The sequence below is a fragment of the Pomacea canaliculata genome, linkage group LG13, assembly GCF_003073045.1.
Source record: "Pomacea canaliculata isolate SZHN2017 linkage group LG13, ASM307304v1, whole genome shotgun sequence".
Classification (NCBI taxonomy): Eukaryota; Metazoa; Mollusca; class Gastropoda; order Architaenioglossa; family Ampullariidae; genus Pomacea; species Pomacea canaliculata.
In genome coordinates this window covers 6,332,350-6,358,804 of record NC_037602.1, presented here as the reverse complement: position 1 = coordinate 6,358,804, position 26,455 = coordinate 6,332,350, and the positions used below count along the sequence as shown (strand labels likewise).

Here is a 26,455-nt window from a genome sequence, read left to right as displayed (position 1 = left end):
ATAGTTTCTTGCAGATGGAATTAGTAAAGACAGTGCTATCTTAATTGGATTATATCAAGAAGCCCATGTGGAATACGAACTCTTCACATACATTGCAAGGACGTCAGTGGACTAAGGGAGATAAGACAGCACGGAAGTCAAGCAGGTTGAACAGGTTTAAGAAAACCAATCCAAGGACACTTCAGACATTAACGAAAGTAATTTGAAAGAGATCTGGAGTTAGGCACTCGTCTAAAAATACTAAACATGCCGTGAATTGTAAAAATAGGTACACGGAATACCCAGATCATCTTCAGCCCTCGTATAACCTACAGAAAAGCTTAAAACAAGGAAAAATAAATATCAAACTTAAATTCGAAAATAACAGGAATAGGAAGTGGGAAACATTTCAGACAAGACTGCAAAATCCTTAAAAATAATTTATTCTCCCTATTGATTCGAGAAACGGAATTAGCTTGGAATCATATTTTCTTAATTAAATACTTCTTATATTCTTTAGTTTAATTTTCAATAGTCTTTCAATCTATTTCTTGTGTTTATGTAAGTGTGAAAGCGTTCGTATGTCTGAGAGAGATGTTTACCACATACACAAGGCGAGCGCTTTTGCACGCGTGTGAACTTTGTCATCTAAAAAAAAAAATAATGCTATCTCTTCATTATCTACAGTCTCTCTTTCTCTCCCTCTTTCTCTCTCTCTCTGTACTCAATTGTATGAATTGTGCAACCCCTTCTTAACGACTGTTGGCCAAGGAAGTAAGCAATTTGTTATTTCTCTCCATCTCCCTCCTTCTCCCACTGCTTCCCTTTCGACGGAGTAGATGATTGCTGCGGGCTTGTGCTTCTCTCCCAGGAAATGGAAAACAATTATGTGTCATCATCCCATCTCAACCATGTGATATGCGCCCACCACATTTTTCCTAGTGGGAACCAAATGTTTCTCATTAAAAAAAAAAGTTTGATCCCTTGCTTAAAGATCGCGCGGTGAAAAAAAATATTCTCTGAAATGCTCTTCTTGCCTGTTGCGTACTTTCGGGAGGTCCACTTGTCTGGAAGTGTCCACCGTGTTTTGTCGGGTATGCGTGACTGGGGGGTAGGACAAGGAGGTGAGTGAGGATGCCTGGAGGTAGGGGTGGGATTACAGCCTGGAGGAGAAGAGGATCCGACAATGGCGGGTCCCCCGCGTGGCCCCAGGCATGACATCAAGAACAAAAAGAACGGGCGTGGAGTCTGGCGAAGAATTAAGTGAACGTCTGGAGAGCGCCTTATTGACATTCCAGGACTGTCCTGTCCACACTGTGGTCAATGGTCCAGTGTCTGGAGGTCACCACCGACGTGTGGACATCTCTGTAGCAAGCGTTAGGCCTCGGGGCTGTTTGGCAAAGTCCTTGTAAACTACTGCCATTGATTGGGGAACCAGATTAGGGCTTTCGATTGCAGTCAAGAAGTATAGGGTTGTATAAACACCGATTAACGAGCCAGCCATAGAGGTGATATGCTCATTCTCGCTCTAAATATATGAAATAAAAATATAAAACTACACAAAATTTACATATAATTCATAAGCTATTAAAATGAGACTCATGTTAGAAACTGCAATAATCATTTAAATATATAATAATACATATACCATAGTTCAGTTTTTGGGACTATTGCGAGTGGAAACTGAAAGTCGTCAAAAATATGGATAAATATTTTCTCCGATGTACACAAAGAAGCTATAATCAGCAATTAACCTATAATTACTGGTATAATTGAGGCTTCAACAGAAATCGACATGAATGGATATCCGCCCTAAGCTTCGGTTACAACATGTGAACACATTGACAATTCGCAATCATCTGCAGTCATTAGTCCGACTGTAAACCCATCTTTTTGTCTGTCCGTGTGTCTCCTAACGAACATTACAGTCGTATTTAGAATTAACTTCATGCAACAGAACAAACTGATCGGTTTTCGGGGTGTTTCAAAACTGGTGTCCAGAAATAGATGAAACTAATTTGGAATACAGACCATCGGCAACTTACCATTCCGGCAGCAAGTCAAGCGTGAAATTAGAGTACGGTAGGGTGCATCACAACTAGGAATCTTCACATGCTTAATTAACCAGCTGACGTAACCAACCAATCTGAACCAGCCTACCAAAGACAGAAAGAATGAATACGATTGAACGAACGAGAGAAAGATCTCATAACAGCGTAGAAAGACTTTGAGATAGCTTATTACAACATCATTTCTTCATCTGACTTTGAATGTGAACTTTGACATCGTGAAGAAAAGTGTTTATGCAGCAAATGTCATTCAAACCTGTCGTTATTTGGACAACTCTCACGGCGATGAAAAGTATTTCCTCTAAAAGACAGAAAGTGTGAGCTGCCACGAAACTGTCAGACTGTCAACGAAAAGCCAAAATAGTTTTCTGAAAAAGGAAGAACGTGGCCAAGACTAAAATTAGCAAATAAAACGGAGAAGTTTGAAATAGAAAGTATTTGCGTCTCTCCATCTCTCTTTATTTATGTCTTGTTTCATAAACATGTTTTTATATACGAAGTGCTTTTAACAAATAATTTTGATGTTCAAAGTCTGAGTTCATACTATTGAGCAAGGCACAAACTCACTAACCGGCGCAAGCGGAACACAAACAAAAAAACAAAAAAAGAAAGTAAATAAGCAATGAACGAATGAGCGATTAGAAGTAAAAGAGAAGACATATCTTTGCTGGGATCTTTCTCCAGCATTCCATCACTGCTGAGAGTAACAGGAATCAAGTCATTTGTTACTGTAGCGGTGTTGCAGGAATCAAGTCATTTGTTACTTTTTCATTAGGGAAGCGCTCGTGGTGGAGGACCAGTAACAGAGACAAATGTAGCGACAAAGTGCCACCACCATCTCTCTCTCCCTCTCTGCCTCTCGTCTCTCTCCTTAAAGAAACAGTCGAAGTCTTCCACAGGACCAAGTTTGAACTTTTAAATTGTATTCTGGTTCGCATTTTGTTGTTGTTGTTGCTGCTGTTGTTGTTGTTGTGGACGGTGTTAATAATATTTAGCTTTTGCTTATACGTATCCTTTTTTGGATAATTCAATATTGCATTAGCTGAATGGAGTGAACACCAGATGCAAGAAAAAGTAGTGAAGGACATGTCCTGTATAGGGATGAGTAATTGAAAGAAAGAGAGAAGGTTATCTTTGGTTGAATCATCGACTAGCATTCCATCATTGCAGAGTGAAATGTAAGTAGAAGTTTCAGAGGAATGGACATTCCACAGAGAGGGGATGAGTAAATATACATTTCGCAAACTGACACACTGACCTGCCCCAACACACACACACACATATTGCACCTTAACATGCACATTTCGCGCATGCGCACATACAGACACAGCAATCTCACAATCAGGGAATATTTACGTGCACGTAGACACAGCACACACTCTGTCTTGCTCACTTAGGAACACACATACAAACACACAGACACACTTTTCATGTTACTGGGGGACGTAGGAGGCTGTGGGTTGCAGTTGTGTGCAAACACGTGTTCAACGGCGCATCTATGCACATAAGTTCACTAGAGCCTGTTAACTGATGATTTCATGTACCTTTTATTCCTTACTTTGTATCGTTTATCTTTTGATGTATTTATTATTCCATATTGCGATGTAAGAGATTAAGTATAATAAGACCTGATGGGCTACGTATAGAATGCTTTTATTATGGTTGATTTATTGTGCTTTTATTGTTTCACTCTGCCTGTATAGGCGGGTAGCCTCGTAAAAATAGATTTTTTCTTTTTTTTTTCTTCCACACAATCTCTGTCTCTTACATTCAGGCCTTTTACTATCGCAATATTGCTTTCACAGTTTTTACTTTTGTTGCCAATTTCGTTTAGTACCAAAAATACGGGAGTTTTATTAAATTAACTAACTATATTTAGCAAAGAAGACATTTTATGATGTACCCCAATGATTGGGTCATCTAGATCTTCTACTTCAATACATCGGGCTAACTGAAGTCATTTCTCAAAGGAGAAATGGAGGTTCGAATCGAGGCAAGTCCCAGGAGGGTCAAACTAGGTTCCCTCATCAATAAGTACACCCTCTTCGGTCTTGGATTAACGGTCTTACTACCTTATGGGTACTCTAAGGAATGGTAAAGGTTAAGGGAGTAAACCCCTACAGCAAATCGTGTTTGTAAAACTGTATCACTGAGAGGAAAGAACCGACTATGACCTAAGGACCAACCACTCACATCCAAGTTGATGCATCAATTGAAAGATCTCGGATGTAGTCTCACTTGAAGAAGAAATGAGTACCAAGCATATAAGCCCAGAGATAGCAGAAGTGAATTATCATCCCAGATCCGTCGAGGATAGGATTAACAACGACCGAGCGCCCCACTGGCAGCCATCAGAGAGGAGACAGCAAAATACCTTTTACTGGAGCCAAACAACCAATAAAGCTAAGAGAATTAAATTCCATCGGTACTTTCAACATCCACTCACTATACCAGTGTGGTACTCTTGAAAGAACTCATGAGCTAGAATGATACCGGTGGTGAAATTGTGGGACTGGCAAATGTCAAAGACCAGGGTTTGGGGAGACACGAAGATCACAGGCTGTGGTACATCGGGAAGACAGACACAAACATGGCGACTTCCTCGTATTTAGAAAAATGCTCGAAGCAGTCATAAGGTGAACACCAATATCCGGCATCCTGACCTCCACATTGGCATCTCCGCAGGCCTCATCGATGTCCGTATTGTTTTAGTCTACATTTTCCAGTCTACGAAGAAGTGGAGGAACTTCTATGATCATCTAGAAAGAACATTGTAGTCGTATTCAGTGACTGGTAGGTAAAGATCGTCCATTTGAGTACCAGCAGTGAGCAGAAACGGTAGGTAAATTTACTCTATGTGACATCAACGACAGGGAACTCCGATTCCTGAAGTTTGCACAGAGCCAGGGAGTCACAAGACCCAACATCCTGCATCCCTACAAGAAATCGGATGGGTAATTCAGCATTCTCGGCGAAAACTAAGCCCTGTCCAGGTGCTTACATAGGCAATGAGTATATTCTTGCTTTAACAAGCACAAAGTTGAGGCTGGAGGCAAAACGTTAGCTAATCACTCTTCCCCTCGAATTTCGCTTTGACTTGAAAAAAAAATCTACAAGCCCAAAGGTTTTCGAGGTCTTCCAAGGCACAAATCTGAGGCAAATTCTGACGTTAACAAAGTAGACTGTGATGTCCCCCTCTCTGGAAACATCAAAAAGGTGCAATTTTCAACGGCCGAAGAGGCTCTAGGAAGGCATGAGAAGAACAAATAGCTCTGGGTCACAAATGATATGTTGATCTTTGTGTCCAAAGAGACAGGAGAACACGTAGAAGCTACCATGTTCGTACCAGTGAAGTGTGACATCAGAAAGGGGATGGAGGGCAATAGGTAGAACTGGATAGAAGATCAGCGCCGGACTAAAGAGGAGGTAACTTCACGAAAAAACAATACAAAACAAAAATACCAATTATTGGTGAACCTCACCACGACCGGTCAACACGAGTCTTGAGTCATCAAAGACAGCAACGGACATTCAGTACTAGAGGCTGTGGTATATGATGAGACCATTCCACAAGACGGCTTTCTCAAGTCATCGAAGCTCCAGAGAGTCGTTCAATGAGTTCAATACTATTTAACATTTAACTGGAATAAGTTGGTGTATGCCAAGGGTGACTACTTCTTGCAGACAACAATGTATCATCATACGAAAAACTTTTCACCACCATCAAGCCTCCGTTTCCATCGATGGGAGGCCATTTTGTAACCTACGTTTTGCAAATGGCATTCATTCGATGGTGGTAAATAAAAAATCAAACTGTGAAGACCTTATCAGCAGTTCGGCATTTGGGAATAGAGAATGGAGACAAGACCAAAGTCATGATTAACACAATTGGCAACAGCAAAGATTGACATGAACAAGATCACAACTGGTCTAATATACGGTCACATGACCTGACATGTGCTCTGTCGAAAACCGTTCTTGGTTTATACAAGCTGTTATTACCGTAGTGGTACACGATCAGTAGAAAAATTCTAAAAGTTAACCCCTAGCGCTTTTCCTGCAGACTCTTTATTCAATGGTCTAGACATTCTAGAACGCTAATAAATCGGCTCCTACTAAAAGGAATTTTGGACTAGGGGTCCTCGGATAACATCTCAGCTATAATGGTCTAAAAACTCATTAACGAAGCCATTATCAATCCTGGAGACGTTTAAATAACTAGTCTGCGAGAAAAAAAAAAAGAAAAAAGCAAAAATCGTGTTTTGTTACCGGTCTCACTTTGTTAACGCAGCAACGGTCCCCTCGGCAAGTATCCTTATATTATGAATATTTCTATTTAATTTATTTGCAATGTATGATTAAACAGTCGAATAACTACCCTTATAGGTCATTTCTGAGAAACCTATCTGTACTAAAAAAACATAAAAGAAACCTAGTCCTTTGCTAATTTTGTCTGCAGAGCGTTTCATTCGGGAAAGGAAATTCGAACTTAGTGAAAGGGGATAAATAGGATAATGAAAGCTATCATCTTTGTTGCAAAACATCGTCCGTGGGTATCAACAAATAAGGGAAACATCCCGCTGACAAGGACAAAAGTTCAGATGAAATCGATGTCTTGGTCAAAGAACTAAACTAATCTCATGCCTAATTTTGAGACGATAAAAAAGACGACGGTAGAGATGAAAGTAGAAAAAAAATCGATGTAGAAAAAAAAATGATGAAAAAAAAGTAAAGCTCCGAAATTTTCATCCCTGTGTCTTATCCACGAAAGAGTCCCAACCTCATCACACGCTACGACAAATGTTCTACATTAAGGTAAGTGGATATCACGGATGTGTTTCAAATCATCTGTTATTTCTTGACCGAGAGATTATCTTGACAGCTCGGCGTGCAAATGCGCTCTCGAGGGTCAGGAAAGGTCAGCGTTTGCAGCCAATTAGAAACGATACCTAACCGTCGTCATGGCTACACTTTGTTCTTAATGACAGTGACTTTCTGGTATAATATTTAAAATCCGTTTCTTCAAACGATTAGTATTTTATTCTCCCTAAATCTTTCCTAAACTTTGATTTAAATTATGAATTCAGAATTAAAAGACTTTTCGGGGAGGATTTGACGATAAGGATAACTGGAGAGTTACCGAGAAACTTTAGAATCTGCCTCACTTCAGTTTTGGATGTGATATCAGATGACATGAATGAGGAACGGGCGGATGTCTGTGGTTACATTGGCACAATATCTGTCAACAAGATTTCTTTACTCAACACGCGAAATCTGTCCACAAATATTGCCAGATGAAAACATATTGCCTGCAGACACTAAAGAAAGTCTTTCGATGGCTGTCCCAGGGTTATAATGAAAAATCATACAAAAAAAAAAAACAACACCACAAAATCATTGTCGCTGCCATTGTCATTCATCTCATGTTATTCACGTTAAAGATGAATGGAAAATCCGAGTTAAAATCATTTTTACCTTACCCGGCATGCAAAGTAAATTTTCCACTTTTTTGTGGTCACTGCGGGTATTATTGTAATAGTGTTCCTAGAAAAGCTGTAAGATTTGGGATCGCAAGGATTGTGTTTGTTTATTGCTGTTAGCGAGTAAGCAGCTTGCGAGACTTCGCACTGGCGTTCCTGGTCGACAGCATTAGCCGGCCATCGGTCCTACCAGCCCTCGGCGGTCCCTCCTTCCATTTCTCGAGTTCCCTTCTTAAGCTGGCGGGATGCTGCTAGCGACAGAAAAAGACGGGAACTTGTAAGACTTCTCCTTACATGCTCTCCTCTCCCTTCCCTTTCCGTCCCCTTCCCTCTCTCTGACATGCGCACTCCTGCTTCGATGATCGACCTTTTCCTCTTTTCTTGTCCATCTTGTAAGATGTGACGTAACACGGTTGACGGTTGGTTCGTTATTGCTCCTTTTTTTTACCACAGGCCTTGCCCTTCACTGAAGGTTAAAAGTCAAGACCAATACTACTGAGTGTCAGAGGCTTTTTTCGGTTTTGAACCACTCCTGTCTCTCTCTCTCAATGTCCATCTACTAACCAGCAAGATTACGAACGATTTTGGCGTTTGAGTATATGCTTGTAAAGTGGACGCAGACGTATCGAACCAAAAGCAGCTTTTAAAAAAAAACCATCTTTACTCTAGCAGCTAACATTTTTAAGTAACCAAGACCCACTGACCTGCAAGACGATCAATGCACGAGAGCAAACTTAATAACAGTGTAGAGGGTTAAGACCGACTTCGACACTTTAAGCACTATAGTGAGATGACGGATAGACGGATAGCCAATAGGTCGAGCCTTTTAGCTACATCGTGGCCATAGTGATAGGCCTAATAGCTTCTGCTTCAGGCCACATCAGCATGTGATAAAATGGAATCACTGTCCGCTCAAAGCAACTGCCAACAGGAAACAGACCTGGTGGGAGTATTAAAGACGTTGGACAAGGACGTAAAACTAATAGTCAGACGGCGATCTGGGTGTTGTATCGGGAGCTGATGGTCCGATGACAGGCCGGCAGTGACACAGATGCCCACTCAGATGTTTTAATACCTGAAGATAAGTTTTAATCAAGACAGCAGGCTTTATCTGCCCGTATTTTGGAATGTTACACCCTGTCATTAGATAGAAGTGAGTTTTCTTCTTTGTCGTCGATGGGGTATAAGGTAGTAGGTTCGTATTCCTGATGGACAAGCTCTTGGCGCATAAAGAAACACATGCACGCAAACACAATCAAAACACACACACACACACACACACAGAACGTAAGAAAGTGAGAAAAAGCCTGATATTTCAATTCACAGAAGGTTTCAAATCAGAAAAGGGGTGAAACGCTTTACAATCAGTGGCACGGCTGACAATGTTTTTGATAAGACAACCCATAAACAAATGTCAACCAGTCGCTGCCACCACAAAATGTGGCTAAAAAGAGCACTCAAATATCCGCTCGCAGTCTAACACCAAGGATCGCCTGGCTCCGGAATGGTACGGAAGCGTATCAGTCTGGCGAAGGGAGGTTTATTTACTGCCAGCTCCAGGAGTCTGACCGCAGCACCCAAAGTAACGACTGTGAAGACGAGACAGCCATTACAGAACTCGCTGGTCTCCGGGCATTTACAGCTTGTTGCTGGGCAGTCCACTTTCAGAGTGTTTAGTTCACAATGTGTCTGGTATACCGCAGTCTACCCTCAGAGGTTGGCTTGTGGACTCGAAGCTAGTCCCACTAATTGTATACTTGTGTGATGGGTCACTAAAGGTCTTTATCCCTCCATCTCCTTTTTTTTAAATTTACTTCTCTTGCCTTTCTCAAAGTAAGGTCAGGGTACTATTGAAGAAATGATTGCATTATTTATATAAGCCTTGTGTTTGACTGTTCACTACAATTTATTGCGTGTACTGCAAGCCCAATATTGAGTGTATTTTATTCCTAATTATATTGTCATTTTGGTAGCATTGTAGGTTAATTCAAAATTAATTTATTAGTCATGAGTTGGGACTGGGAGGTAAAGGCCACATTGTCTGAGATTGGTTTGGGAAAGAAGGTTGAGGACGTGCTGGCATAATTCCCTGTTAATACGAACTCACAGAGATCACGTGTACTTGATGACCGAAGCATCTCTGAATAATTGTTTCTATAATAGGGTGTTTCATTAAAAAATTCTGAAAGAGGAGTAGGACACATGTACTCATACAGATTTATACAATTAAACTTAAGACACGCATATACGCGCTCGCAAACACACACACAGAAGAAAAGAATAAAAAAAAGTTACAAACAGAGGAAAATATAGTCTTCAGGACAAATAACAATGCCAGGAATTAGCCAGCCAATGACAAATGTCAGCGGGAGTGTAACCCGGCTTTACTTACCGGAAATAATGACTGAGATGATTAGTAAAGGCATTCTCTTCATCGTCCTCCCTTCACTTAGTCCTGTAGTGCGCCCATTAGATGCAGTCAGTCTCTCCTTCCTTCGCACTTCTTTCAGCCGCTTACAGGCGGGACTGGCGGCCCTTCAACCAACAGGTCTGAGCTAAGGCGTGTCACTCTTTATTTTCTGTACGTGAGGATTCTTCCGCCTCGTGCAATAAACGTCCTCATTCCAGATGTTAGAAACCGTTTGCAGAAGATTTACGATGGAGATGCTTATCTCACAATATGCCACCTTTACACAATTCTCCAGCTTTTTCAGATCACCTGTGTTTTCGTCTTGAGTTTTCTAAATATCCTATTCACTCTTAACATTAAACATTTAGTCTCTGCCACTTCCCCTGATGGACCTATGCCCAAACGGTTTTGCAAGAGTGTTGGCTGGACTAAAATCAAACCCTCTGTCGCGAACTTGAGTGGAATCGAAGTCTCGTTTTCGTCAGGAGACCATCTTGTAGTGCTCCGCCAAGAAAACAAGTTCGTGGAATGTAAAGGAGATACGTATTTATAAGACATCACCAAAAAAGGCGGGGGTACACAACCCAATAAAGAAGTCAGCATGTGTAATCCGTAGAATGTTCCAGAAGGTGTTACCGTTCGCAGCGGAATCTTCATTAGTGGCACAAAAACTTGTTGCCGCAGGAGACCTGGTGGCGCTGACGTCGCTTTAAAGACATGGACGTGGATTTAATGACCGCACATACAGACACACAGTTCTCCAAAAAAGAGAAATTAAACAGAAACTGTTCAGATTGATCCAAAAAGTTCTTCGCCGCACGGCAGCAGGTCCTTATTAAAACAAACTAGATGTTCTAGACAGAGGTGATAGAAGAGTTGCACATAGTGTTATTCATCCCGGTGTAAGACTGTTCAAAGTGTTCTCACTTTCCTACAGGTATTCCTGCGTATGCAGGTTGCATATCTCGTATGACATAAATCAGGGTCACTGTCAGATGACCTTGTTCATAAACGTGTGACAATCAGACAGTAACACCACGAACCTGTATTACTGGACTGCTAGCAGACGAGTTTTTTTTGTCCAGTTAACTACTAAAACGAGGCAGATGTGTACAAAACTTCCGGTTTATTCAAATTTCAGATTAACTACTAAAACGAGGCATGAGACTACAAAGCTTCCGGTTTAGTCACAGTCTTTGTTTAGGCTCGCCGAGACTAGCAGCGGAGAACTTCGCAAGAGACTAAGAGTTGGTTGGTCTTGGCAGACAGACAGCAGTCCACCTGCACATATCCATGGTAACGGCAATAGTTGTTGTATTTTTAAGCAGCAACTTTTGACTGAGGCATGTTACTGGGTGACAGCATTTTATCACAAAGCTCACACTTGTGAAAAAATCTATCCAGCTAAAAAGAATACTTATTGGGATTTTTTCTCTTTTCTTTAAGAAGACTGACAGCCACAGAATCTTGGATAATGAAACAGATTTTTTAAAGGATTTGCTTTTCTTTACGACCCTTAGCCCTTCCCTTTTCTCTCCTTTTTATTCTTTAGGAACTAACTAAACTAATTTCTTGAAACATTTGTTACTTTCAAAATGAGGGCAGCTGCACTCATCCAGTATTAAAATCAGTTTATTTACCTTTCGAAATGGAAAACGTAGGGCTGGAGTCAGTTTGATAAATGACCGTTTCTCCGTTTCCAACGAGCACCTTTAAAAGTATCCCGTTCTGTTAAGAAAAAAAAAAATCAGAGCAAGGCGACACATTTCACCCCTGACAAAGTTTACTTTCCGCATCAGGTTGCCTGGCAGCGGGCAGGAAACTTTTGTGTAAGTTTGTTTGGGAGGGCGGAGACATGGGCGTCAAGGGTCAGACGCTGCCGAGGACCTTCATGGTCCGAGAGGTCGCACTGTCCGGTTCTCTGCGGGTCGCTCTGTTCGCTTCGTCTTCTCGCCTCTCTCGCCAATGACCACGGTTTTCAGCTCTTGTGACGGCCGTCGCCGGGTGGTTTCATCTCCACCACCCTGATTGATAACTGCGGGTCGCGGCACCTGTTGCCCAGGGCGCTGGCACACAGGGCATGGTGGGAAGCTGACAGGCGAAGACAGGATGGGAGAGAAAGGTGTTGACGTTGCTTGAGATGCTTGGAATGATGCCACCTCCTTCATTGTGTGGTTGCTATTGATTCCCGGGCTCTGTCTACTCTCCTCCAACGCCCCGATCGTTCAAGGACATGGCAAATTTAATTTTACAACAACCTTTCCTTTCCATAAAACAGTTGTTTCTAAACTTTCCCGATAAAAACCCCATTTTTTTCAATTGTATAATCCGGAATGTAATTGAAATCTTTTGGACATTTAGTAACAGGACACCCCATCCGTATTGTTTTCACAGGTAAGAATTCCTTAAGCACGGTCTTGAGTTCACATCGGAAACAACAAAAGCAAGAAAGATCTTGCTGACACATCAAGTTTATTTTGACGAGAGTTCTCTCGGTCAGGTCGATCACCAAAATTCTGCACAATGAAAAGAGGAAACAAAGAAACCCCTTGGCCGTTCTCGCCGGAACCAGTGAACACGGCTTGTGTGTGGCAGGACTGAAGTTGACAAACCAGGCGCGGCGAAACAATTAGGAGAAAAAGGACGAAGAGGATAGAACGAATGGAGGAAATAGAAAGAAAAGAGTTGAAGGAATACAAAAAGCAAAGTTTTTTTGCTGGGGACAGACAGGACGGAGGGAAGGAAAGCGTTACCCAAGCTGTGTTCAATCAATACATCTCGGCTCTCACAGACACCCCGTCAACAGGGAGCTACGTCACCAGGGTGGACTGAGGGGATAACGGTCGGCCATAGTCCTTCCTGGCTTTCCTCGCACCCCACGTGCAGTCGTGGTGTTTTTTTTTTTAAAAATTCTAACATAAACACCAATACAGCTTTGGGTATCATTCCAGGAAGAGGATCAGGGTAGTGAATGATATAAATTCCCAAAGGATATCTGGTATATTAACCGACCTATAACTGTTCCGTTTTTTTTATCTATCACTCTCTTTTGGTTGTAAATGCTTCACATCTGTATTAACACTTGTAGGTAAGTAAGCAGAGAATAGGCCAGTATGTTTGGTGTATGTTATCATATTCACCACTTCTCCTTGGTAACATCTGACGAAGACCTATGATACCGGTCGGCGGGGGATGCGGACGGTAAAGGTGAGACATTTACACCTTTACTGGCGGTACAAAAGTGCTTCATGGTGACTAGTCCGTTCTTTAGTGTTTGCTAGCCATTCCTCCTTCTGTTCACCTAGGTGTCAATCGTATCCCGAGGAGTGGTCACCAGACCAGGCCAGCTCGCACCAGACGAGGTGTTTGGTGTCTCACCAGGGTGTCAACAGTGCGTCGAACAAATTCATTTCCTAGGTTCCGTGTAAGAAATTAAGAAAAGTTTTCTTCGGCACTTGGTCTCGAATGCTTGGATCCTATTTTTTCTGTCTCAGCATGAAAACTCCAAGTCTCGCATCCATGCAGCGAGATGACAAGCACGATGGGCTTGTACAAAGGACATCTGATGGTGCTGCTTCGCCAGATACTGTCCAGCCTGGCCATTGTTGCTGTGCTGTCGCAATGCTGATGCGGATGTCTGAAGTGTAGCTGCTGTCTGTGGAAATGGTGGCTGCCAAGTACTTGCAGCTGTTCCCGTAGATACTGTAAATCCCTGCTTTGCTGTAGTCGTTAGTGTCAACCATGACTTTGATCATGTCAGCGCTACTTTCTATTCCGTATTCATTCCCACTGTTCGTCAGTCTGTCTGTAAGGTCTTGCAACTCGCTGTTGCTCCCTTTCATCAAATCAGTGTCGTCTGCAAAGTGTAACTTGCATAAGAACCTCTGGCGATGGAAAGAGAGGTTTGGCCATCATGACTGGGTGTTTCGTATGATATTCTCCAGGAGACGAGGGGTGTGTACTTGATGGAACTCCACTGCGGTAGGCATGCACGACTGTGTATATGTGCATAAAAATATTTGTGAATGAATGTGAATAGTTTACTGTCTTATGTCTGGCAATTTGTAGCATAGCCTAAATATTTTACTCCCAAATATACCACCTTTTGCCATACCCGTGCTCAGAAATCAGCACAGATCTTTCTGTAGCAATCAACACCCAATTAGTATCTCTCTAAATGAAGACATAATAATAAACATAAAAATATAAAAGAATAGAACAACAACAAAGAAAACTGTTTCTAGAACAATAGAAACTTGTGTTTCGAAGGCTCAGACTGCCGTCAACAGCCAAGCGCCGTCTTTGCTATTGGGAATTCTTCCACAAGTCTGTCGAGCTTCCGCAGACTTAGGTCCAGCAGGAACTCTTAATGAGAGAAGACGTTTAATGTCCATGGGATTCACACAGACAGTCATGTTCCAAGGTAGTGGAATAAAGCAGGCAACTACTGTCTGATGATATCACGCACTGAGGGCAAATAACTCTAAAACAGAGTTCAACCATTGAAAACCAAGTCTGCTTTCTGCGTCTTGGTGGTTTGTGTTGACAACAAATCATCTCCAGCAACAGGTTCTCTTGTAAACAACCTCAGGTTTTGTAATGAGTCTTCATTGTTATTTGAATTAATGAGTTATAGAAAGAGAGATGGTAGCAAGTAGCATGACATGTAAATAGACGAAGAGGTGGCAACGATAAAGTAAAATGATGATGATGATGATGATGAAGAAGAAGAAAACGTATGTTAAGTACATTTATATTCGATCGAGACATCCTCTTATTCTGAGAACAGATGAGAATGTACTGTACATCCTTTGGAGGGGAGTGGGGTTGATATCCTTAAATTGAAAATAGTATTTTGTATATTTGTAATTAACTAACCTGAACATGATGGACACAAACAGAAAGCACACCAGCAGGACTTTAAAGGCCTGCAGCAGGTCTGTAAGTAAATGCAGGCGGGAGGGAGCCAGGGCATTAGGAAGATGGGCCAGTGGCTACAGTAAGTACACAGGATTCACTGACCATCATCGATTACCACGTGCATGCTTGTTTGCATGCGCTGGCGGAACGCTTTGAGTTCGGGAAGTTTGATTTCCTTCAGAAACGCTAGGTGGGCATGTTGCCGGCGTCTAATGATTGATGTCTCGTGCTAAATCATTTTTTCTTTTTCTTTTTCTTCTACTATCTCTCTATCTGTCAATTTTTTTTCTTTTTGGCGCAATCGGAACATCATCAGCATCTTACATCTTTATGATCACTTGCCAACATGGCGGTAGGAAGTGTGTTATAATGTCATGTTTGATTTCTCTTTCCTTTTTTTTTTTTTCATCGTCCTGTTTTCTCTGTTGTCTCGTATCGTTAACATACGCGCGTGCGCACACATTCTTGCGCACGCTGACATCAAAACCGTTAAACATATTAGTTAATGTCTTATATAATTCCATTTAGTCATATATTTCTGTGAGTTAAACGTTCCCCAGAGGGATGAGAGAGAGAACTGCGAAGGTGGGGATGCACGATGGGGGAAGAGTAGACAGGCATGCAAGAGTTGGTTGCAGACCGTAAAGAGATACAATAAAGTATTGAAGACGGGGTAACCGGGTTGATGCTATAAGTATAAAAATTTCACTTCTTGTCAGATCACACGGGATTGCAGGGCTGACAAAGAGCCCCGCCTATATGTCATGTTTACATGAATACCTCAATTAGGAACATTAACGGGGGCGAGACAGTGCACCCAGTGCCTCATTCACCACCACCGCTTCGTCCTTATCTTTTCATTATTCAATCATCAAGCGCATGGCGGTAAAATGTTCTTCCTTAATAAACACTGAGGGTGGGTTTCGGTATTAATTCTTTCTTTTCTTGTCAGAGATTTGGCGATGTTGGAGAGAGTGGGGTAAATGGGTATGAATGCATCAGAATTTATATCTGAACCCCTTAGTTTAGTAGTTTGTTCCCTGTTGCTCCTCTGAGGAACCCCTTATCGCACAAAAAAGACTTTACTTGCATAATTCAAGCAGCTTAAGTATGATGGAGTTAGAATTTTCAATAGGATTACAATAAGATTACTTTATCCTAATAAAGATTATTACGCCTTGCTATAAATTAGTTTACTGAGCTATCTTATTTTCAAGTTTTAGCAACTCTCGGAAGTTTGAAAACAAATCTTTTAATGGATGTGGCCAACAGACAAAAGCCATTAGCGGTGAATTACATCCAATGATGTAATCTCAGTTTAATTAATGTGAAAAGGGGGATAAAAGCGAAGTAATTACACGTAATAAATGTTGAAAAGATAGAGGACATATTAAAATAGAGAGAAAAGAGAGATATGCAGTCAGTAAAGAAAGAAGAACGAAGACAAGAGGGTTTTAAAATGTGGGGGTAGTGGTGGGCGAGAGGAGGGTGAAAGGGAAGTAGAAAGAGAGAGCGAGAGGTACAGACACAGGGTAAAGGTCATGGTCATTTATATGACGGCGACTGATAAACGTGGTTCATCATGCTCCCGACCACGTATCTCGCCAAGGAAAATGAAACGAGAGAATTTTTTTTAATGTGAAAGACGGACATGACATTGCCGAGACAGACAACGACGAGACAGACACCGAGATGAACAAACTAAAGAGGTGTGGAATGAAGGAGAGTGTGGGAGAGAAAGAAAAGGGCGGAAGAAGGGAGTGTGAAGGAGGGACACGAGTGGAGCAAGAGACAGCTCGTAGTCTAGACCTGAAAAGTTGATGTAGGCTGCGAGTAGCATGGGTCGAAGGGGAAAAGGAAGCGAAACGCTGTACACGGGAGGATAGGGGAAGGTGGCAGGACGGGATGAAGGTGGGGAGGGACCAGTCTTGTGCTGCCGCCTGGGTCCAGGATCGATGTGAGGCACCTTAGTGACATTTTTTTCAATACAAATGTCTCCGGTGGTGGCGAGAGAGCAAACACACGCTCAGCTAACTGATGCAGTTCCACTGGAATGGTGGCCGGCACTGCGGCTCTTCACATGCAAAGTGCGGACGGAAGTGATACAAGCTATTAGGTTACAGCTTTGAGCCTCACACAGTGTCTGTCAGCTAATTAGTCTCACGGTTGTTCTCTCCTAGCTCCTGTTCTGTGGAGAACCACTCTGGTTAAGCTTGATATAAGACAGCTTCATTAAAGAGCTGGAGAAAAAAAAAGTTACCTGTTGTTTTGTGTGGACGAATGATTGGTGATGTTTCTTGTGGCTTTTAATTAATGACCAGGTCCAGCAGTGTTCATCTTCCTCAGGGATCGATTAAGTGATGTTATTGTCATTGATAAATATGGTTAGTTTGAAACCTACGTAGAAAGATCTTAATATGTGCATGTGTATATGAACACTTATTATTATTATTATTATTATTATTATTATTATTATTATTATTATTATTATTATTATTATTATTATTATTATTATTATTATTATTATTATTATTAAACTGACCTAAATTTCCCATTCTTTTATTAACTCTTTCTTTCGTTATTCCCCTCTTTTCTGTTCACGATCCTGCATACGGGTATGTCTGTTTTTCTGCTTTAAGGACAAGACAAAGTTCATCACTGTCCTATCATTAACCTGTGGACATCCAACAAGCACTTCCATACGGACTGTTCTCATCTTGTTCTCGCTATTCATGCCTCTAATGTGTGTGTGTGTGCGCATGCTTGGATATATAAGTAGCAATGACGGGAGAAAAGAGCGGAATGAAGTGAAAATCGCCTGAAGGAAGAAATTGATCAAGTAGCTGAAGTGTAGATGGAGAGTAGAATTTTACAAGACTGTGCTTCTTATCTTGCATGCCTGTGGCCAAAACTAAAGAGGGCAGATTCCTTCTCTCCATCTCTCGGTGAATTCTTCTGAAGGAGACAGCGGCAGTGAACAGCGATGGCTGTTGATGAAGAGAGCGACAAAGAAATCGACGATGACCATCATGATGATGATGATGATTAATGAATTTCAAACTGACTCCAGCTGCCGAGACAAGCCAACATCTTCTCATGCTGTAATTATCAGCACGAGGAATGCTGGCCACCAGCTCACTTAGATGTCATGACAAGCTCCAACATTTTAGGAGTCTGTAGGCCTGAGATGGAACTGGATTGCTTGGTTTACTGTTGATAACCCTGACCTTCCTAGAAGACATAATTTTCCCTTCCACAAACGTGCTTACAGCCTCTGAGCGAGAAAGGAGACAATTAGTGTGTTGTGCAGGACCAAAGGAGAAGGGAGACAATTAAATAGCAATTCTGAGGCCAAATGGTGAGACAATTACTGCTTGCCTCCAGACGACGAGAGCGACATTAATTTCCGAATCGAACGACTTACACACTTCACCGAGGAGATGTATGACTGTATCATTGTATGCATCCATACATACATTAAGTATCTGCTTTTTGTACCAAAGTTTTTAATTTTGGGAGGATAGCTACATTACACTGTATCCCACAAAAAGTTCCTTTACTTTAATTATAAAAAAAAAGCTTACATCGTCGGCTATAGCCAGCTAAGCAGTATTTCTTGTCAAAGATTTTATCGACGAATTTGTATGGACGATAACGAAAACATTTTGCAATTATTATTTTAAAGTAGAATTAAGCAGGCTGCGACAAAATAATAAATTAACAAAAATGACCGAGATAATGAATAACTAATCACAAACAATATTGGTAGAGGCAGGCTTTGTGGCAGATAGTTTCCGTTGATCAATTGTTCGTAAACAACAGGAATAAATCGACGCAGAGTATCACATTACTTCAACTTCCTCAGTTAAGAATCACAAGAATAAAACAAACATTGTAACATTGTTGTGGTTTCTGATACCAAAGTGGAGAATACGGTAATAGCAAACAGCTTTCTTCCGGACCTTGTTATTATATAGCTGCCATAACGACAGTTTATAACAACACAACAATTCCTCCAACATGTTCACTTACCTCCTTTGCCCCTCCTTCCTTCAGGGGATAAAACCGTGATTATCTCCTACCCCGTGTTCTGGAGACAGAACCTCTTTTATAGTTTCCCCCTTCCATCTCTGGATGTCTGAGTGACATCAAGTGGCATGTTCCCTTTGATCGTTGACCTCCAGTGAGGGGATTGCCCGGACATCAGTAAAAGACCAGGGAACGATTAGCTTAATGTCTTCACCCACACACCTTCCCCCTCCCAACATAAGCCAGAGCGAGGCTGAGTGGAAAGTGAACAGCCAATATATCACTTTTGAATTAAGCAGCAAGAAAAAGCTGCGTAATAACAGGGATCGCTGCATTATTCCCTCTCTCTCCTCCTTTGTTTCTCCCTCTTTTTCCTTCTTTCTTATGTTATTTGCAGTCACATAACCAGAGCCCCGCTGTGTGCATAGCGATCGTGCTTGCCACATGCAATCATCCACGCAAGACAAACTTTGCATGCACAGCATTTGCCGTGCAGCAGCCGCACCGTTTACATCCACGCAGCCTTTGGCAGACAGAGAAGGTGTTTGGGACCGCAATATCTATATACTTACTATCTTTTCCTTTCTTTACAGCTTGTAGAATTGTTCTAGAATATGAAGCAGCCACTAATCATAGGTGTGTGTGTGTGGTTTAGGGGGATATTACTACTGTATCACATACAGGTGATTAACTGCATAAAAAAAACAAACAAACAAAACCATAACGCATCAGGGATGCAGACAGGGGAGGTTATCTGGAGATCTCCGGCATCTTTCGCAATATTAACGCCCACAATAGCTTTTGTACACAACTTACACTTTTTGTTATAAAGGTGAAAAACTCTTTTTTTTTTTTTTTAAGGAGGCAGAGAATGCAAAAGGTATGGGACGACAGAAGACAAGCTCTCTCTCTAGCTTTATCAGACCGATTACGCCCCCTGCAGATGGTAATGATGTAACATAATGATACGCTAGCGTCTACGGAAAGAGAAAGCTCTGCCACGTCACGACAGGCGAAAGGAGGATTAAACCCTCCTCATCATAGTCTCAACACATTTACCCATCAACCCCAGCACACACACACACACACACGTAAACAGACCATCTTAATTTTTATTGATAATTAGGTCTTAAAATAGACCGACTGCTGAACTCATATCTGGGTTTTCCTTTTTACCAGCTGTGGAACATTCGAAAATGGAGAAGAGCAAAACAGTATTTGTGAAACTGTCCAGTGACAGACATTTCTGCTGCCGATGTAAATTAATGACATCAAGAAATGTAATCATGAAAGGTATTATAAAAATCTTCGATCCTCGTAAAGGCACTCGGCATTCATTGCGTTCTTGCTTGTCGAAATGCTTACATCCTGTTAAAAACTGTTTTTATTCTCGGCTAACATAAAAACTCCTCCTCTATTTATTCGTTCTTTCAAAGATTGATTGGCACGTCGCTCAATGTATCCTGGAATTCATATCAGACGCCAAACATGGCTAAACATGCGCTTTCCTTTTTAAAAAAAGTATTTAAACAAGATGAAGAAAGTTTCAAGCAACATTTCAATGCCTTTTTGAGAAATGTAGAATATAGAAGTTTTGCTGATCGCCATTTGCTCATGTCATTGAGAATTTTCGCGCATGTCAAGTCCAAGATAGCTTTCTCCGTTCTCCTTCCCCAGGTCGCTAATTTTTTCTTTCGTTCACAATATCTGCATTTCGTTAAAGAAAATGCAAGCAAATATATTCTATTGAAAGTCTGTTGTTGTTTTCAAAGACGATCCATCAATATTGCCTAAGAACATTTGCCAAATGGGATCCTTTCTATTTCTCTCTCTGTCTGGAGAGAGAGAGAGAGAGTGTGTGCCTTTTCGCAAAAGAAGAAATATTGTAATAAAATAATTGACAGGAACATGGGAAAACTGTTTTGTTTTAATATTTTGGTAACTGATTGTATGATAAATTTATGAATTTATTTGTCATATTTGTCATCATGCCTCGTTTTCTAAATTAATAACGATGAAGAAGACTTTATATATTCTTCTCTATTTGCATTAATTCAGTTGTTGTTATTATTTTCTGCTTTCTTTCTATCTTTCCTGTCTTTTTTTTAATTCCAAAGTAAGCTACAAATGCTATTGGTGTTTTAAGAATATCCCCGTTAAAGGAAGAAATAAATAAATTAATAATATGTCGGGATAGCATCCGTTCAGCTTCAGAAAGGTGGACAGATATAAAGAAAGTTTTCCTCAATAATTTTTTTTAGGCATCAGTTATTTAATGAAAGAAGTGAGAGTAGGAGCGATAAGAAGGAGAGACAGAGACGGAGAGAGACTGCGACAGGAATGGAGACAGAGCGAGGAAGACCAGTGAAAGTAGGACTGGCACGGTGCTTTAGATACTGGAACAGACATTTAACAGCTCCATGGCAGACAGCGGACGACCAATAAACATTTTTGCTGCCTGGGGAACAGAGATACAAGATGCAACCCTTACGTTTCTTCCTTTCCTTTTTTTCTTTCATTCTTTCTCTCTTTGCCAGGCCCTTGTCAACCTCTCCTGCAAGCTGGGCGGGCACGACCTAATCGACACCATCTCTCCAAGACTGTCTCGCAGTTCCGGCTCGCGTTCTTGTCGCGAGACTAAACGAGAACAAACTTTTGGTGAAAAGCCGCGGAGGACAGATATATCGCCGACCACTCAAAGACCACTGCTGTCCCCTGGCAGAAACCTAGTTAAGGCTGACTGGCAACCGCCATGTTGTGGTCTCTTCAGCCTCTCAGTCACGGGCACGTGCAGGCAGCAAAGAAAAAAAAAAAAAAATTACCCAGAGGGGTGTGAGAGGGATGACCTTCCTGTCTACCCTCCTTTCTGTCTCGCATCAGCCATCCCTTCTTCTTTCGACCTCTTTTTTTTTTTCTCGCTGTCTTTTTTTACTGATTGAGTTCCGGTCAGTCTTTTCAGGGTGCTGATCGACTGCGTAGTTCGTGATGGGGGTGATGGTGATGGTAGGGATGACGACAACGACTTTTATGATGATGATGAACTACTGCGTTTCGGTTTTAGCGGTAAATACAATTATCAAAATCAGCAGAGAAGGGTAATAAAGTACAATGTGATGGAGTGCTTGCTGGTCTACGGGATGGTGCAGAGATGTAGAATCATTGTTAGCATTTACTATGATGGCAAAGCAGGAGGAGTCAAATCTTTGAAATACAAAGACCGGTTGAAATGGTCAATCCATGAGGATTATAGTGGACTGACGTAGCATCTTCCTATCATACTCTTAACTAAAGCAATTTAGGAGCTTTAGTCATTCGCAACTGCCTAGGACTGGGGATGGAGGTGGACGAGAAGAAAAGTACAAGCTGCAACCACAATGGGATATCCACGTAACGTCCACTCTTCTGCGAAAGACCAAACACTCATACCTATCTGACAACCAGGTCGTCCCTCCCACACCTTTCTTCCACTACAGCAAACTCCCCGGCCCCTGACAAGTCCAGAATCGAAAACAGGAAGCAGCTGGTCCAGCCATGCCATCTGCTTGCCGCTAGGTGACGAGCTCACGCTGTCGTGAACTCTCGGAAACGTTGCCGAGACTTGGCGAATGACGGAGTAATGAAATTTAATGGCCTTTCTTGGCAGTTTCCGGTTCGCAGAGCTTTCCGGGCCATCCATTCCCCCCATGCGGCCAGAATAAGCTGAGCGTTATTAAGAGGTTCGCTGGGAGGTAAATAGCTGCAGTCGTTCCTGCGGTGCGGCAGCTGATGCAGCTGACGGAAAATAACGGTGACGTGGAACCGTCTCGAAAAAGACCTTTGATGGGCACGTGGAGTAGGTGGGTGATGAGGATGGCCACAGCAGTGTCGCAGGAAGAAGATTCTACCTTGAACCGTTGTTTTTCACGGCTTGACAGTAAAATAAGCTGACGTCAGCAATGTTCAGAACTAAAAATAGTTTCAGTGCTCAAGGATCTGAATGCGTCCATCTTTTATGAGCTGAGTGCCCTCGACCATTCTTTGATGTCTGTTAATTATAGCTGAATTGTAAACAGAATAATGCATATAATATCTATTAAATAGCTTTAATATAAACATCTTCCACATACGCTGATTGTCAATAAGTTATTTGTAAGTGGTGCGCTGTGTTTAAAGAAAATATGTAATACTTGATGATGGTGTTTTTGATCTTTGAATAAATATTGGAGGGTGACATTTCCAGTACTTTATGATGAAAGATCGGTGTGGTGTGTTTAAGAGAACAACTATCTCAAACTCCGTCTGTGCCAGACTCTGACCATAACAATAAGTCTGATGTAGACTACCACCAAGCTTCATTGTTGTGTGCAGAACAGCAACTTTTGTACCTGTTACAGCAGTGTGTTGAAGACCTTAAACAAAGAATAGAAGTCTGACTCGAACTACTGTATATTTCCTGAAAATAGTTTTAATCATCATCGTCGTCGTCGCCGCCGTCGTTGTTGCCACAGCGGCCTTGTCCTCTTCGGATTTGTATATTGTTTTTTAGTTTGTATTTTTTTTGTTTTTTTGTTTTTATCATCATCAGCTTCACCTACTTGGTATTTGGTCGTCATTGTCTTTTCTAGGAAAAGATATTTTTCACCAATTCAAGCCCATCACACAAGTCTCTAGATATTTCTACAGCCCCATAGAATTTGCATTTGCAGATCGTTATCTCGTTTCTGACGCCATACAGACAATACATTTTCAAACCCTTTAACTCTACAGAGAATTTGTTCCTCTTCTGATTGCAATAGTTCTTTCCCCAGGGCAACAGATAGTTTCATATCATAGCTTTATTTCTTGGTAAGAAAATTGACAAAAATAATTGCAAGTGCTGATGTTGGTAGCAACAAAAGTTCAGAACCCCTTGGAATGGAAATTTCGGTAGGACGGGATGGAGTCAGACTTGGAAAGAAAACAGCCGCTTATTCCCATTTTGTTTACCAGGTCACCGGATGAAAAACGCTTTGGAGGATAAAGTAGACAGAGAACTCGCAGAGATAACATGATGAACTATTTTTACGATGTATGATGACATGCGGTCCCCCAGTGTGAGGCGCCAGTCACTACGGCAGGAAGATCAAGAGCCTGGGTGCCTTCCTGGAGCAGCCCTCCCGCTCCGGGGGTAGGCAGTGCCCTGGGTGGGTACCTCTCGCAACAGCAGCCTTTTAATCTGAGCTCTCCTGTGGTTTTTTTCCAGCTGTAACAACCGCTTAATAATGCTTTTCTTTGCGTTTTACAAGCAGCACATTTCAAAAATTCCCTTCAGTTGTTGTCACTGACATGGAAGAGGGCAAAGAGGAAGAAGGGCGGGTCACGAATGTCTTGATGATGAATGAAAGGTACAGGGTTCCTCTCTGGTTTCTCTTTGCTGAGGACAAAAGCAACATCCTTTGCCGAGAGTTCATTTTACCGTGCTGGCACGAATGCTTTTCAAATTTTGCCATTAACTCGCAAGCTGTGATAGTGTGAGAAAAGAAAAAAGAACACATCCCCTAATTTCACATACTGTTTTGTACAGACCATGTTTTCACCATTCAAAAACCCGTTTTCTCTCGTTACGCCTCTTCACTCTTCTTTCTCTAGCCCAGTCGTTCATTTTGCATTCCTTTGCTCTGTAATTTTTAAACTCGAAGAAGAAACATTATTGTTGGTAACATGGCCGACATGTCTTCCTGTAGCGAAGCCAGTGCATTAGCCCTTAGATGACAGTAGCTCACCAGGTCCCTCCCTGGCCCAAAGCAAATATGCCAGAGCTCCCTTAATCTCAAGTTGATACATAAATGGGAGGGAAGGAGTTTGGAGGGTTTTCGAGGCTAAGGTAAAGTCTGCGAGAATGCTTGCAAGACATTCCTGAAAAGCTTTAGTGACACGTTCGGATTTCATAAAATGGAGGATTTTATCTTCCCTGCCATGTGAAGATCGAAGTTACAGTCAGTAGAGGACTTGAAAGTCGAATCACATGACAGTTTGATTGATGATAGAAATGAAACAGCATTGTTGATTGGTGCTAATATGTTGTTGTTTATTTGTCGGTCAGGAGTGTGTGTGGGTCTACAGCTGTTTTACGTATTGTTGCTCTGTATCACAATGCCCATTGCGCCTATAAATCTTTCTGCTGGTCTCTGGTCAAGAGACAGTCGATGGCAGCGAACCTGCTCGTGCATGGCATGACATGTTTGTGTCATTTTGTTTACGACCAGCAAACTGTCTCGTGCAACATTGTTCCCTCTAAAACCGTTGTCAACACCAGCCCTGTGCTCCTGCTGCTGCTTCTGTAAGTCTAAGTACCAATCACCCTGGCACAAAGTCCTCCCAAGATCTGTTACCCAAAGGGCAGATAAATCACACTTCCTGTAATTCATCGAAATTCCCACTGACGAAGCGTAGTGGTTGTAACAGCTCAGTCTTAGGGGTACAAGTCCTCTTGGCGTCGCCACCGTCTGGCCAACGTCTAAGAGATGCATGGGGCAGCCATATTAGGTTCTTTCCCCTTGGTGCCCTGCCCTGTCCTGTTGATGCATGAGTAGTTTTTAACGCCCAGTTCGTGGAGAGGGAAAACTTTGTCGTAAAACAACATACGCCCTGGCTGTCATTTCTCGCCAGGAGTGCCGGCGGTAAAAAAAATAAAACAGAGAAGGAAAAGGAAAAAAAAAGAAAGGAAATTGATTAATAAGCTATGTGTTAGTGTCTAGCACCTTATACATGCCATTGCAAAACAAGAAAATGGGGAACGGCTACATGTATAAGAAGGAATAAAACAGATTTGGGGTTTGTACTTTCATTCTTTCGTTCTTTCTCTCCTACTCATTCTCTTCTGTTCTTTCTCGCCCTCCAACATTTAATTAAGTTTAGTTTGTTTTCCTTTCTTCCTCTCACAATCATTTTATACATTTTCTCTCTCTCTCTCACACACACACACAATTCATCTGTCCACCACCCTTCCATTCTCTCTTGTGTGTGTGTGTGTGTCTCTGTGAGATGAAAATAAAGAGGAAACAAGTAAACTGAATCAAATGTCAGAGGGAAGCGTGTATGTTTGTTTTTTTTATTAAGAACTAAATTTATTTTTATAGTTAAACGGACCTGTTTGTCTCCTCCAAAGCTTCAGAATGTAACATTGTGTTCTTACAAGCATCTGATGACCCCATCGACGAGCAACTCCAGATGGTATTAACAATTTAATTTTATAAACTAATTTCTTCCTGATTGTGTCCTGCATATCATGTGAAATATATTCTGCAGATTAGCACTTGTTGATGCTCTTTAATCACAAAAACTAACAGTTGATAAGTGAACCATTAGATATATTTTTGGATTGATAATGGCACCACTCTTTTGCCTTGCCTCTTTCTTTGCGGGCATCCAGATCATATTACTTTATTAAAAGCAATCTTAGGTGAGGCCATCCGAGAAAGGAAGATACATTTACCGCTGCCTTCTCATTACTGTTATAAAGAAAAGGAGTTAGGATTGGAATGACAGCTTTTAGTACATTCTTGGGGCAAGTTTTAGGAGCCCGGTAAAGGAAGCTGACCACTTTTTGT

The 26,455-nt window shown here is 41.6% G+C and overlaps 1 protein-coding gene across 3 annotated transcripts in view; it reads right to left on the bottom strand.

Moving 5' to 3' along the window:
• The window catches only part of LOC112554294 (zwei Ig domain protein zig-8-like), a 102,410-nt gene that overhangs the window by 41,121 nt on the left and 34,834 nt on the right, over positions 1 to 26,455 (bottom strand). The window contains exon 1 of one of the 3 annotated variants that reach the window (XM_025222018.1): positions 9,921 to 10,287. The exons of the other annotated variants lie outside the window; for them this stretch is intronic. The gene's annotated coding sequence lies outside the window, so the exon portion shown is untranslated. Of the gene's footprint in view, positions 1 to 9,920; positions 10,288 to 26,455 lie in introns of those variants that run through there. 3 annotated transcript variants of the gene reach the window in all.